General features: G+C 40.2%; 1 protein-coding gene across 1 annotated transcript in view; it reads left to right on the top strand.

The window, feature by feature from the left end:
* Window positions 1–15,627, top strand: part of LOC149140774 (integrator complex subunit) — a 232,979-nt gene that overhangs the window by 200,818 nt on the left and 16,534 nt on the right. The gene's annotated exons all lie outside the window — the stretch shown is intronic.

Here is a 15,627-nt window from a genome sequence, read left to right as displayed (position 1 = left end):
ATGCCCTTTGAGAATGAAATATTTGCAAAAGGGGACATTCTTCTTTTTCCTCATCCTTCTTCATTACCCCTTTGGCTATTTTGATTTAGTGGTTTGTTGTGTGGTCCTGTTGAATGGCTTGTTTTATGCATCTTCTATTACAACAATATTTTTTTCTTTGGCTAGAATTATTGCCATCCACATTGTTAGGCTTCCTCCAACTATTCTTAACCTCTCGATAAGTGTTTTCAGTAGTGCAGATGTTTAACGTTTTAAGCTCTTTTTGAATTTGTGTTATCAATCGACTAGTGAACATGATTACCAAGTTGGCCTCTTCATCCATCACTCTAATAAGCCAAATGTTGTAGTGGGTGAACTCTTGGACATACACATCTACCATCTCATTGAAATTTTATTGCAGGGATTACTACTGTTGTTGTTCCTTCCAATAATTGACAAGATAAACTGTCTTTGATTGAGTCTTTGAATATGTCCCATATCATGGTTTGCATGGCTCTAGATTTGCTCACATAAATTCTCCCACGAGAGCAAAGCTTCTCCCCATGTGTGTTTTTTGTTGAAGTTATTGGTAGCTTCAAAAGGTCTTCTACATGAGCTTGGTGTCTTAGCATGTAGAAGATGGATGATGGCCTCTTTAGGTGCTTGCTTGGTGGAGTAGGTGATTTATGACTTTTTTCTTATGTCTAACTTAGGAAAAGTACAATAATTAAAGTCAATCAATAATTGTGTACTATTAAGTCGAAGCACTAAGGATAAATAATTTAATTTTTAAAGTGACTTAGATATTATTTCAACCATTGATCTCAAGTGAGGCGAGATCTAATCTCGGTCATGAATCACTTAGAAGATTAAGGTCAGGGATTTGGCTTAATAAAGTTATAAAAGAAGCCTAATGGAGTGGTGAAAACAAAACACAACTATACATCATTGATAGAGCGATTTTCTCAAGGGGAGGAAGTGATTATTTGTAGAGCAAGAAGCTCAACTAGATTGAAGAGAAGGGAGGAAGAGTGCAGGGAAATTTTGAGAGTAATTCCAAGAGGCCAACTTCAAGGAATCAGGAGGCTGAGTAGCTGAAGCTTAGAGGAGGCTGAATTGTGGAGACGCCAATTTATCCACTGAGCAGATTTCCTTGAGTGTGTAGGGGTCATACAAGGAGGAAAAGGGACAACTGATTTGCTGGTGCAAGAGGTAGAGTTTCTACAGGGCCAAATTCTTTAGGAGGTTGACTTTTTGGTGGGCCGAATTCCTTGGGCCAATTTTTCTTGTGGAGCTAAATTACATTTTCCAACAATGCATTTTTCTATTTATTTTTATCTATGGGTTTAGGCCTAGATTTTCTTGTGAATTTTAACGAGGAGAAATTGTTATGGGTGTATACTTACTATTGTGATGTGATTGTTCTCTTTAATTTTATTTTTTTGTTGCAAATTATTTTTCGGAAGTTAAATACTAGTGATTTAATTTCCAAAAATTCAAAAGTTTATTTAATAATTTTATGGGAACAAAAACTGTTGAGGTATAAATAATGCTGGGCTAGTATTGGAATTTAACATGGTATCAAATCTCTAGTATCTCTGAGGGAGAGATATGATATTACAAGGGTTTTACAATAGCGATTTATTTTTTTTCGGTAGTAGAATTTTGTGTTTTGCAACTATTCTTTTGTGGCCAAGGTCGATTTGTGAGATGCATCAATGAGCTTGAGATATGAAGACAGGGTGGATGGGGCCGCTAATTTTAGTCCATGGAAGGAGCGGATTACTACTGTTCTAAAAATGGATGGTTTGTGGGATTTTGTAAACACAGAGATCCAAGTTCCTTTTGACCCTGCCTAAGCATTTGAGCACAACCTGAAGGATGTGAAACCGATGGGTATTATCTTGGATGGTGTGAAGGGATCATATAATTGCTCACATAATAAAGAATGACAAAACACATAATATGTGGGCAACTTTGTCCAATCTTTATCAGAGTAAAACTGAGAATAGGATAATAGTGTTGCAAGGAAGCTGAATAGCATTTGGATGAACAGATCAAAGATTGTAACCTCATATCTCACTAGGACCCAACAGACTTGTGATGAGCTATCAATGTGGGAGAAGCTATGAGTGATTCAGAGATAGTGAAGGTAGCTTTAAAGGGATGCGCTAAGCAACGAACCACCTTTGTGAAGAGGAATCTTGCTAGAAATAGCTTCCTAATTGGAACCGGTTGCGGATGACTTCATTTAGAAAGAATTCGAGGAGAGTTCAATAACTCATGGAAAACATAGGAGTGGTGGTGGGGATGAGGAACTTGGTCTTGATTTGCAAGCGAAAGGCCAAGCAAAATCGGGGTGGAGGATATTCACAAAGTAAAAGGGAAAAGGACATGATCAAAGTAAAATGCTTTGCATGTCGTAAGTTCAGTCACTTTGCCAGACAACGTCCAAAGTTAAAATATGAAGAAGGGCAAGGGAAATATATAGACGACAACCACAACATAAATGGATGAGTTGGCCGAGAAGTTTGAGAGGAACTTTGTCTTGGTGTCCCGCCTTTCTGGCACCATTACGAGAGGGGTGTGGTTTGTGGACAATGGAGGATATCGTCAAATGACAGGATCTATAGATATTTTCACCAACATGGCCAAAGTGCCTAGAGACGTACATGTGGAGCTTGGAGACAACACCAAGTAGGTAGTAGAGGGCATTGGTAGCATTGAGTTTTAGATGGACTCAGGGAGTATCATGGGGGTGAACCAAGTTATGTTTGTTTTGAGGTTGGAAAAGAATCTCCTTTCAGTGTCACCCATGGAGGATAGAGGACTAGAGGTCAACTTCATAGGAGATGAAGTTGTTGATAGGCCGAAAGGAGTTGATCCCAACAAGAGGTGAGTAATTGGGAGAAGGGTGAACAACCTATATCTATTGAGAGGACAATCAGTGAAGGCTCTTGTTCATGAGAGTGATAACCAGAGTGAGCTTTGGCACAGGAGGATGGGAGAGCTACACTACAAGGATCTTCCTACATTACAGAGGATGGTTATAGGTTTTCTAGAGATAAGGGTGGAGCAAGAGGGAGTGTGTAAAGGGTGTGTCCTTGGCAAGCATGCCAAGGTAATGTTTCCTCACAGTGAGATCAAGTCCAAGGGAGTATTGTACTTGGTGCATTTAGATTTATGTGGTCCTATGTCAGTGGAATCAATCACAAGGCCTAGCTACTTTGCGACAATTCATAGATGAATATTCCAGGAAGACTTGGATCTAACTCTTGAAGACCAAGGGTGAGGTCTTTGATTGGTTTCAAGAGTTCAGAGCTCTTGTGGAGAACCGTATTAGGAAAAAATTAAGGTACTAAGTTATGATAATGGGAGCGAGTAAACTTCCAATGAGTTTCAAGATTTCCGCAGGGAGGTAGGGATCAAGAAGGAACTCACAATGCCTTACAACCCAAAATAGAATGGGGTTGTCGAAAGGAAAACCAAGACCATAGTGGGAGTAGTGGAGGGAATGAACTATGATCAAGACTTGCCTATGTTTTTATGGGTGGAGGCTTGCAATATGGCTGCTTATTTGCAGAATAAGAGTTCTCATAGATATTGGAGAACAAGACTCCTGAGGAGATGTTTAGAGGGGTGAGACCAGAGGTAAGTCATCTGCACATCTTTGACATTCCAATTTATGTCCACGTTCCTACAAAGAAGAGGATTAAGCTAGATCCCTCATCAAAGAAGTGCATTTTTGTGGGCTACAACGAGGTCTCAAAGGCCTATAGGGTTTACATTGTAGGATAGAGGAGGTCATCGTCAGTTAGGATGTCATATTCGAGTAGGGAAGGACATTTAGAAGGTCTCATGATATGAAGCCAACAAGGGTAAAGGATCAGGAGAAATAGGCTCCTAAGGTTGAGCAAGGACCAACAACACCAGCAGTAGGGACATAATTTGTAGATCTAGATGAGGAGCGATATGTTCCTTCAAGCTCTACCAAGAGGAGGCCACGATGGACTGAACATGCCTTGAGAGATTCTGAGCAACATGTGGAGGCTCCTAGCATTACCTTTAGGTAGAGTAGACCACCAATGATATTTTCTAGTTATTTGGCCTTGACAAGCAACATTAGTGAGTTTGAGCCTTCCACTTTTGAGGATGTTGCAGATGAGCATGTCTAGAGGGATTGTTGATTTGTGTAGCTTGGAAGGTACTCCCACAACCTAGGGTACAGGGTTTGGCAAAATGTTTGACCCACATGGATTTCGTGGGTGAATCACCTAGGCAGTGGGTTTTGCACCCAAAGTTTTGGGGGCAAAACCAAGAGGTTTTTTTGATGGTTTGACCATTGTTGCAAGGGGAGCCTGCTTAAAGGAGCAAGGGGGTCCTAAGGCAAACACAGAGGCTTTGATCCAGTGAAGAAAATAATTTATATTTATGTGAGTTGGGCTAATGACCATATGTTCAAGTTGACTAGGCTTTAAAGGTGCTGTTTGGAGGGTTAGTCGTTGCACCAAGAGAAGATATAGATAAGAGAGTAGGAGACTCATTTGATCACATAACCATCCAAGTGCAAATATCAAAGGAGAAGGACACCTGAGGTAGTCGCAGCTTAGGAGAAAATCCAAGTGAAGGAAGGACGAGTTTTTGGGCATCTCTTTCTGTGTTTGGATAGGCTGAGTTTAGGTAGATGCTAGCAGAGTTAGAGAGTTGTTTTGTGCATGTGTTTTGGGGTTGATACTTCTATAAACAAGCCATAGATATCCCTGTGCGTTGAGGAAGGGCCGAGCCATGGTGCTCATGTAACTTGTGTTAGGGCAGTAAAGTGTAGCCACATTGCCTGAAGGATAGTGCAGGAATAGAGGGCCTATAGTGGAGGAACAACACAGGTTTTGGAGCATTACTAGGTCGAGTTGGAGTAGTCCTGTAGCTGTTGTAGGAAGCCCTAGACAGGGCCGAATATCTTAGAGTTCAATGCACAGGTTGTGGAGTATTTGAGGGTAGAAAGAAGTCGTCCCAAAGAGGTATGTTTGTGTTTCTAGGCTGATTTTTGCTAAGGGATGGTAGGTCCAGTTTGGACAATGTAATACCAGCTTATGTACAAGTTGTTGGAGGGTTGTTAGTGGCTACTTGGAGTGCCCTAGTACAATGGAAAAGGGCAATCTTGTCATTGTTAAGAGGGATGGTTGTTTGGGCTCTAGTTCATTGACCTCAAGGGTGGAGGATTGATGATAAGAGGGATGGTCATTATGCCCTAGTTTAGTGAGTTGCAGGAGGTCAACTTCAGTGATAAGAGGACAACCTCCAAGCCCTAAGTTTTGTCTTCTTTGCAGCAATAGAGAGGCAAGAAGTGGGTAGTGGTGAAGTTCCTATGTGCTAGTGTCCTTAAGGAGCAGGAGAGAAGCTAGTGGGCATATTTGTTTTGGCTAAAGTTCAGTGACTCTTGGAGTAGCAGGAGGGCTGATAGTGGCAAATTGTTGAGCTTTAGAAGCAAGCCTTTAGAGGAAACAAAAGTTGCGTGATTAGTAGAAGGGAAGGCAAAGTACCCGCTAGATGTGTTCAAGGTACATTGATTGAAAGGAATGTGGATGCACACCTTCAACAGGTAGGTCAAGTGTACTTTGTTCAGAGACAGATTGGTCATCATAGTTGTTGATACCAAGCCCTAGTTGTTGTCTTGTATCAGGGCTGATTGTAAGGGCCATGATCCTTGGTACGGGAGCCCTAAGATTGTTGTATTAAAGATTTGTAATATAACAAGTGTTGGTTTAAAATTTGTCTTGTGTACTAGTTGATTCACTGTTGTGTATTTTCTGTTGTGCAAAGTAGAAGTGTTGTGGCATTTGAGTGTGTTTGTGTTCGTGATCTTAGACTCAAACCAGATTCTTGAGTGCCGTGGAAAAATCAACATGGTATCAGAGCTACTTTGAAGGGCCAGTGAATCAGAGTGTGCACAATGTACAACTCAAGAGGGAGTTGGTTCCATTGTTGTTGAAGCACTAATAGCAATGGCGAAGTTGTCGGTTGGTCTGCGATTCAAGGATAGGTTGGATGGGCTATCCAACTATAGTCCTTGGAAGGAAAGGATCAAGTTGGTCTTGATGGTGAACAAGATCTATGATTTTGCCGACAAGGATATCAAGAAACCAATTGACCCTAAGGAGTTGGAAGTGTACAAGGAGTTGGATACGAAGGTGAAGCTGATCATCCTAGATGGTGTCAAAGATCATTTGATACCTCATCTGTCTGGGAAGAGCTCTGCCCATGAGATGTGGAAAGCTCTTCAGAATCTGTTCTAGAATAAGAACGAGAATGACTGTTGGCATTGAAGGATAAGTTGAAGAGTGCTAAGATGTTGGATGGAGAAAGAGTGGCCTTGTATCTAACGAGACTATCGAAGGTTTGAGATGAGCTTGCTGTCATCGATGAGACTATTACGAATTTTGAGATGGTGAGGATTGATTTGAAAGGGTTTATCGAGGAATGGAAGCTCTTCATCAAAGGGATCATCGCTTGAGAGAAGCTGCCAGACTAGAACAGGTTGTGGGATGAATTCATTTAGGAGGAAATGTGAGACGAGGACCTTCATAAGAAGAAGAAGACTTTTGATGATAATGTTGCTCTTGTAAGGAGGATGAAGGGCAAGGCGAAGAAGGACTTGAGCAAGTTGAAGTGTTTCAGTTGTGGAGAATATGGTCATTGTTCGACAAAGTGTCCGAAGAAGAAGAAGGGGAAGGAGATAGCAGGTGTTGCTATTACTTTTGAGTTCGATGGCCTCTCAAGAAGGTTGGAGGACAAGGACTTTCTCTGGTTTCTCATTTCTCTGAGAGTACTGTCGATGAGATTGCATGGTACATGGACAGTGGTGCATCAAAGCATATGACAGGTTCGCGTGAAGTGTTTGACACTCTAATTGAGTGGGACTCGAAGTTGCACATGGTGGTTGGTGACAAGAGTCAAAAAGAGATCAGAGGATCAAGTGTCGTGCCATTCAGGATGGAGTCAACTCGGTTGTTGTGAGTTAAAGATGTACTGTTTGTATGAGAGCTCAGATACAACATGTTGTTTGTCTTAGTGATCAAGCAGAAGGGGTTTGAGGTGATTTTCCTAGATGGGAAAGTGAGAATCAAGCCTAGAGGCTCTAACTCTGCTAGAGTTGTCATTAGAGTTAGAGAGCATGGTCTTTAATGGTTGACAGGAAAGCGTGTAGATCATGAGAAGTAGGTGCAAGTTCCCGAGGCTTAGAGGAAGCTAAGTTCTAGTGGGAATATGCAGGTTTAGAGAGAGATTCTGCAACCCAAGAAGAGTGCGCAGTCAGTAGGGAGCAAGCGAACTTCTATAGCTAGAAAGAAGGAACTGTGGGATGACATGAAGGCGTATTAGGAAAGGAAGAAGCAGTAGGAAGCTTTTGGTGGCAGAGGCACTACTGAGACGAGTGTGGTTCATTTTACAGGGTATGCTGCAGTGGTTAACGCTAGGAGTTGGGCTAGTGTCGCTATTGATGATGACGACTATATACTTCCGAGTGGTGGAAGCACCTCCTCCGCTAAGAGGGAGTGTTGATTTGTGTAGCTTGGAAAGTACTCCCACACCCTAGGGTACAAGGTTTGGGAGAAAGTTTGACCCACATGGGTTTTTGTGGACGAAGTACCCAAGCAGTGGGTTTTGCACCCAATGTTGTGGGCGCGAAACCAAGAGGAGTTTTTGATGGTTTGAACATTGTTGCAAGTGGAGCATGTTTAAAGGAGTAAGGGGGTCCTAAGGAAACCATAGAGGCTTTAATCAAATGAAGAAAATAATTTTTATTTATGAGTTGGGTTAATGACCATATGTTCAAGTCAACTATTCTTGAAAGGTTCCCTTTGGAGGGCTACTTGTTGCACCAAGAGAAGATATAAATAAGAGAGGAGACCCATTTGATCACATAACCATCCAAGTGCAAATATCAAAGGAGAAGGATATCTGAGGGATCCACAACCTATAGGAGGAAATCCAAGTGATGGAAGGACGAGTTTTTGGGCATCTCTTTTTGTGTTTGGATAGGTCGATTTTAGGCAGATGCTGGCCGAGTTGCAGGCTTGTTCTGTGCACGTGTTTTGGGCCGATCCTTATGTGAATAGGCTGGAGATATCCCTGCAAGTTGAGGAAGGGTCAAGGCCCTGTTGTGTTGATGGACGATGCTCTTGTAACCTATGTTATGGAAGTAAAGTGTGCTCGCATTGCTCAAAGGATATCACATGAATAAAGGGCTTGTAGTTGAGAAACAACACATGTTTTGGAGCATTACTAGGCCATGTTGGAGTGGTCTTGTAAGTGCTACAGGAAGCCGTAAATAAGGACAAAAATATCAAAGTTTAGTGCACAGGCCGTGCAGTATTTGAGGGTAGAAAGAAGTCGTCCCACAGAGGTATGTTTGTGTTTCCATGCTGATGTTTGCTAAGGGATGGTAGGTCCAGTTTGGACAATGGTATAACAGCTTATGTACAGTTTGTTGAAGGCCTGTTAGTAACTGCTTTGAGTTCCCTAGTACAGTAGACAAGAGAAAGCTTGTCACTGTTAAAAGGGCTGGTTGTTTGGGCTCTAGTTCATTGACCTCAAGGGTAGAGGATTGATGATAAGAGGGCTGGTCATTGTGCCCTAGCTGAGTGAGTTACAGGAGGTCAACTTCAGTGATAAGAGGGCAAACTCCAAGCCCTAAGTTTTGTCTTCTTTGGAGTAGTAGAGAGGCAAGTAGTGGCTAGTCCTTATATGCTGGTGTCCTTAAGGAGTAGGAGAGCAACGAGTGGGCAGATTTTTTTTTGGCAAAAGTTCAGTCACTCTTGTAGCATCAAGAGGGTTGATAGTGGCCAAGGATAATTTTAGGGGCGAATGTTTGCCCTTTGGCGAAATTAAGGGGTTTTAAATTTTTAGTGGGCGAATATTTTGTATCATAGTAAATTTTTACAAATCACCTCAAATAGCCCACCTTATTTTAAGGGAGAGTGTAAAAAAGGTAAATTTAGCCCTTGAAATTAGGACTTACAACCTTCCATTCACCCATTTTCAAGAATAGGTTTTATTTAAGTGAATCAATTCGCCCATTTTCAAGAACAGGTACCATATTTATAAAAGAGGTATGGTAAATTAATAAAAATATAAATAAATGAGAGGTATGGTAAATAAATAAAACGTTTTTTATATTTACTCCACAAGTCACCTTATATACATGTAAGGGTGTAAACAAATAAAAATATAAGTAAAGTGGAGGTATGGTAAATAAATAAAACGTCTTTTTATACTTACTCAAAGGTATGGTAAATAAATAAAAATATAAGTGAATCCTATGGGCCAAATACCATATTTATAAAAGAGGTATGGTAAATTAATAAAAATATAAATAAATGAGAGGTATGGTAAATAAATAAAACATTTTTTATATTTACTCCATAAGTCACCTTATATACATGTAAGGGTGTAAACAAATAAAAATATAAGTAAAGTGGAGGTATGGTAAATAAATAAAACGATTTTTATATTTACTCCATAAGTCACCTTATATACATGTAAGGGTGTAAACAAATAAAAATATAAGTAAAGTGGAGGTATGGTAAATAAATAAAACGTCTTTTTATACTTACTCAAAAGGTATGGTAAATAAATAAAAATATAAATAAACTAGACGTATCGTAAATAAATAAAACCTCTTTTTATATTTAGCCCATAACCCTCGCTCTATTTATGAAGGCTCAAGAAAGAGGTTTTATTTAAGTGAATCCTATGGGCCAAATACCATATTTGTAAAAGAGGTATGGTAAATTAATAAAAATATAAATAAACGAGAGGTATGGTAAACAAATAAAACATTTTTTTATATTTACGAACACTCAAAAAATGGGTTATATTTAGGTGAAACCTATGGCCAAAATACTATGGGACAAATACCATGGACTAGATTGTTATTAATACCATGCAAAAAACCATTATTAACCCTAATATTAGAATTAATAAAAACAAAAATGGCACATGGTATTGACCCATGGTATTCACCAAAATGGCACATGGTATTGACCCATGGTATTCACCTGGAATGTAGCCTATTTAAATGGGGGAATTAAACCAGCATGTAGTCTATGCTAAGATTCACTAGGACTTTACAAAGTTTTATTATTTAGTGAAAGACTCGCCAAGATCTTACAAGATTTTACAATTGAGTAAAATATTCGCCATGCCTGGTGAGAGATTCGCCAAAAAATTATATATACATATTATATTATTGATAAAATCGCCTTCCATTTTTCCTATATACCATGGAGATTCGCCCATTTATTATATTTATAAATTTAGGGGGGGTTCTTAAAATTTTCCCTGATAGTGGCATATTGTTGAGTTGTAGAAGCAAAGCTTCAAAGGAAGTAGAAGTTGTGTGATCAATAGAAGGGAAAGCAAAGTACCTGCCAGATGTGTTCAAGGCAATGTTGCACTAAGTGGGGACGTTTTATGGAAGGAGGGACGTGCAAGCATCATTTTTAAAAAATGTAGGAAGCGAAGTGTCTACTATATATATATATATATATATTATATTTTTTGGCATCTACATTAAAAAAAGCATCCCAAATATCAAATTAGTTGTAGAAGACATGAAAACACACATATTTTTACATAAATCAAGATAGATATGGCATCCATGATTCCATTGTACATCAATGATTAATTATTCAAGCATCAACCATCTAGATTCTAGCAATTACAAACATACATCAAATTTTTAAGCATATCATAAAACATAAAACATTTAGAAGATAAAATCATCAAACATTCAAGTAACTTATCTAGCAAGTGAGCAACTGTCAACATGAGTCATGTCCAAAATTCAAATAATAATGTTTACAAAATAGGCCACTTGGCCTCCAACAAGACTCAAGTATACACTGAACTAGGAAGAGTAAGACAAAACAGTTCAAATTCACAATAAGAGTCTATATGTCTAATCTATGACAAAAGTAGTAAACTGTGAATATATCTTACTAATCTCTCCTCCTTCCACCACAAACCGGACATGAGCCTCCACATGGTGGCAATGAAGAAGATGGTGGCTCTGTAAGTTGTGGCAGTGACTATGGAATTGATGAAGATGAATCCCCTGTTGATGGTGTTGGAGCATGGAACCTGGAAACCAACCGGCTGGATGGGGGTGGCATCTCAACTTGATCACCATCATCCTGGATAAGAGCATCCTCTAATTTCTATAATCGCAACACTCCATCCTCCAAATTGGGCTCCTTTGGATTTCTGTCCCAAACCTTAAAGTCTTTATTAGTCTCTGCATCATCATAGTAATGGGACAACAATCGCAAGTTGTAGTGAACATAAACCAAGGTCTCTACCTGGTCTAAACTTAACCTGTTCCTTTTAACACTGTGGATAAAAGAATAAGAGCTCCAAAACCTCTTTGCAGAAGAAGTGTTTACCACCTGTGATTGCACCCACAATGCCAAAGTCTGTAGAAGTTTAGTAGCACCTCCATGCATGTTCCACCACTCAAGAGAAGAAAAATTCTCCCAATCTCTAATTGCATGCATGCTCCCAAATGGACCAGTGCTAAGCATATAGTTGCTCAATTGTTTCCGTACCATGGCAGCCACCTCCTCATCAGGGACTAATTTATCCAATGCTCTCATATAACTAGATAGAACCTTTGGATCTAGGTGTGGTTTTCTCCTGCTCCACTGCCCAAGTGCTGGTGTTGAAAGCCATGATGGATGATAGTATTTAGGTGTCAAAACATATGTTAAGGCATGCAATGGAACGTTTAGCATATCCCATCGTTTTTCCACCTCTGTACGAATATAACAATACAAGGTGATATCTCTAGGCCCAACAATGTCTTTAATTTGCCCCAACATGCTATCCATTTGCTCATACACCTCCCCAATTATTAGTCGATTTGAATCTGAAAACTTGATCATGTAATAAATTGGTTTGGTGAATTGCAAAACACATTTAATCTGTGGCCAAAAGAACATGTCAAGAATAGTATCCTTGGCTACATTAGCACTATCTCTATCAGTGTTAATTTTCTCCCATGATTCAGAGGTCACTATATTAGTTAAAGCTTGTCTCACCTTCACTAGCCCCCTAAAGGTGAGGTAATAACTTGCAAATCTTGTTTTTGCAAGTTTAAGCAACTGCAACTTGGTGTAAGTGCCATAAAAGTAGTTTACCCTTGTATGCCCTATGCTAAATTTAATGAGTTACTTCCCTCTCTTGTAACTAATCCATCCACATTCTTTATGCTTCACAATATCATGCATCAAAAGGTTCAATGTGTGCACCAAGCACCCAAACCAAAAGATGTGTGGATGAGTACTCTCAATAATTTTTCCTTCTGCCTTACAATTTGCTGCATTATCAGAGATCACTTGAACCACATTATTAGGACCAACATGTTTGATTGATTGCAATAGGAGATTTGCAATGTTTTGGGAAGTTGCATTGACGGAGGAGTCATGACATGTAATAAATATTGCGCCACTAGCAAAAACACCAAGAACATTTATCAAATGTTTGTTTCTAATATTTGTCCACCCATCTGATACAATGGATACCCCACAATCCACCCACTCATTTGTAAAATGTGTCAAAGCTCTTTGAACTTTTGTTTTTTCTCTTTCTAATAACACTGTTCTATCTTTCTCATAGTTGGGGCTATTGTATCCTTTTGGGGCTTCATTGATGGCCTTAACCATATCATGCCAATAGGGAGAAAAAAGCACATTGAATGGTACACCGCAAGCACAAAGAAATCAGACTATCTTTCCATCCACATCATCCCTCCCAACAACATTCAAGAAATCCCCTATTGTTGTTCTACTTCTAGAGGTTGTAGAAGTACCATGAGGAGATGAGCTACCGAATCTAGAGGTTGCACTTGATTCAAATTGAGTTTTCTGTTTCTTATTTTTTTGTTGTGCAACATCCTCTATTTGGATGTATTTTCTTCTTTGTTTAGTTGAAACGTTTGGGCAAATTTGTATCCCCACGACACCCTTTTTGTCATCACTATCCAACACCCCACAAAGATACCTCCTCACACAGTTATATGAACCACTATATGGTTTCCCTGCATGACAACCACGAGGGCACAAAAACTTGTAGCTTCGACCACCTTTTCCCCCTTCAAGTTTGGTCACATAGTAACACAAGGGTGTCAATGCAGCTTTCCTTTCTAGTGTTTCAATGTTCTCTTCAGGTTCATTCCCTTCCTGTTCAAACCCTTCCTCCTCATCATACATTGGGTCACTCATATGGGGACCACTATCCTTTTGTTCTTCTTCTCTTCTATTCCTACTCCCCCTTGCCATTATGAAAACCAAAACTGGAATGATACATAGAAGCCAAAAGAACATCGTCTTGGAATATGAATATAGGTGGTGGACAACCTTCAATTAAATGAGCAAGAAGAAAGAATGGGAAAGAGTAGGAGAGGGAGGAGAAAAAATACAAACAACAATAATAGAAAAGTGAGGGAGTTTGGGGTTTGCACTTACCTCTTTAGCTCTTGTAGATGGAAACCCTTCTTTACTCCTCCAAGCTCCTCCTCCTTCACTGCTCCTAGCTCTCCTCAAGCCTCTCTTCTCCTCTCTTCTCTAAGTTCTCCAAAAATACAAGAGTAAGGAAATGAGAGGGGGAAATGAGTTTTATTACCATCATTTTTTTCCCTAACCCAAGCTAAACCCACCCCCAACCCCAATTAAGTAAAAAAAAAAAATCAATTTAGTGGGTCCGCCTCGTGGAATCGACTCGGGGCCCTCGAAACTGTGTGGGATCCGCCCAGAGTTGGCCCCAATCCTCGACGGATCCACAAGATGATTACGCTGTTGGGTTGTGTTATATTCTTTCCACGACTAACCTGCGTAGTTAACCAGGGGGTTAGAGGAGGGGTGGAGCCCACCCCTTCGTTGCGCTGATTGCATAGCGGGGGGGTCACAGGGGGTTTGAGGGGTGCAGGTAAAGCCCCCTCTATGGGGTCCTGGGCAGCACCCCGAAAAATTTTGTTTTTGGACCCTATATTATGTTGGGCGGACCTACCTATGGTTTTGTGCATGATTTTCACACATGGTTTTGGACGCAATGGTTTTCGGTCCATGGACGCGATGGTTTTTGGTCCATGGTATTGCATGCTTCGACATGTATAAATATGTATTGTAACATTGAAAGGAACATAATGAAAAATCAAGCTAGTAGTCCCAGTTTTGGGATCCAGGGGAAAATCTCTGCGTATATGTGTTTTATGTGTTATGCTCTCACGTTGTTTATTCTCTGTGTTTTAGAATTCGTATTCAGGTAATTTCTATACGGGGTTAAAACCTACATTTGGTATCAGATCTGTTTTGGCTTCAAGGGGATGCCTTTATTGCTGAGGGGTTTCACTCGGGCCTGTGGTAGACCCTGTTCAGTGGGAGATTTGCAAGATCGATTCTGTCGGTGAAAGAAGATGGCGAGCAGTGGAAAGATAGAGATCGAGAAATTTAATGGTCAGAGTTTTGAGTTGTGGAAACTCAAGATGGAGGATTTGTTGGTGGATAAAGATCAGTGGATCGCAGTAGATCCGGGTGCTAAACCAACGAGAGTGTCTGATGAAGAATGGAAGAAGTTGGATCGGAAAGCAAAGAGCACAATACGATTGTGTGTCTTAGATTCAGTATTGCTGAATGTATCAGAGGAAGCTACGACGAAGGCTTGGATCGGAAAGCAAAGAGCACAATACGATTGTGTGTCTTAGATTCAGTATTGCTGAATGTATCAGAGGAAGCTACGACGAAGGCTTTGTGGGACAAGTTAAGGACTTTCTACCAATCTAAGTCTTTGGTGAATAAACTGTTCCTGCGGAAAAAACTGTATAACCTGAGGATGAAAGATGGAGACTCGGTGACAGAGGATCTGAACGCATTTAATACTGTGGTAAGTTAGTTATTGTTTGTTGATATTAAAATTTCAGATGAAGGTAAGTGCATCAATTTGTTGTGTTCTCTACCAGATTCGTGGGATAGTCTGGTTATTGCAATAGATAGCAATACAACTGCCTTGCAGTTTGATGAAATAGTCTCATCCTTGGTGATGGAGGAAATGAGACGGAAAAATATGGAGAGCCAGAATGGTGATGCTTTGTCTGTACGAGGACGGTCCCAGAATAGAAACAAAAATAAGTCATGGAGTGGGAGATCTAAATCTCCAAGAAAACCTGTAAAGGTGATGTGATGGAAATGCGGAAAGGAAGGGCACTACAAAAGGGACTGTAAATCTAAAGCTCCTGGCAAAGGAAAGGGATCTGATGATGCTCCTTTTGCAGAGGCAAAAACCACCTTAGACGAAGGTGGGGATGTGTACTTGGCTTCTTCAAGTACACATGTAGATCATGAGACATGGTTGATTGACTCAAGTGCATCCTTTCACTTCACTCCCCATAGAGAGTGGTTCTGCTTGTATGAGAAATACGATGGTGGTGATGTTTTCTTAGGGGATGATAGGAAGGCTAGAATCGTTGGTCGCGGAAAAATAAAGTTGAAGTTGCAAGGTGGAAGGGTTAGAACACTTCCGGGTGTTCTGCATATTCTTGCATTGGCCAAAAATCTGATTTCTGTAAGCAAGCTGGATGATGTAGGTGTAAAAATGGTG

This window comes from Pinus tabuliformis, chromosome X, assembly GCF_031772625.1.
Source record: "Pinus tabuliformis cultivar Carrire ecotype Pingquan chromosome X, CPIR1, whole genome shotgun sequence".
NCBI lineage: Eukaryota > Viridiplantae > Streptophyta > Pinopsida > Pinales > Pinaceae > Pinus > Pinus tabuliformis.
The sequence above is the reverse complement of the archived record's forward strand: the minus strand, read 5'-3'. Positions and strand labels throughout refer to the sequence as shown.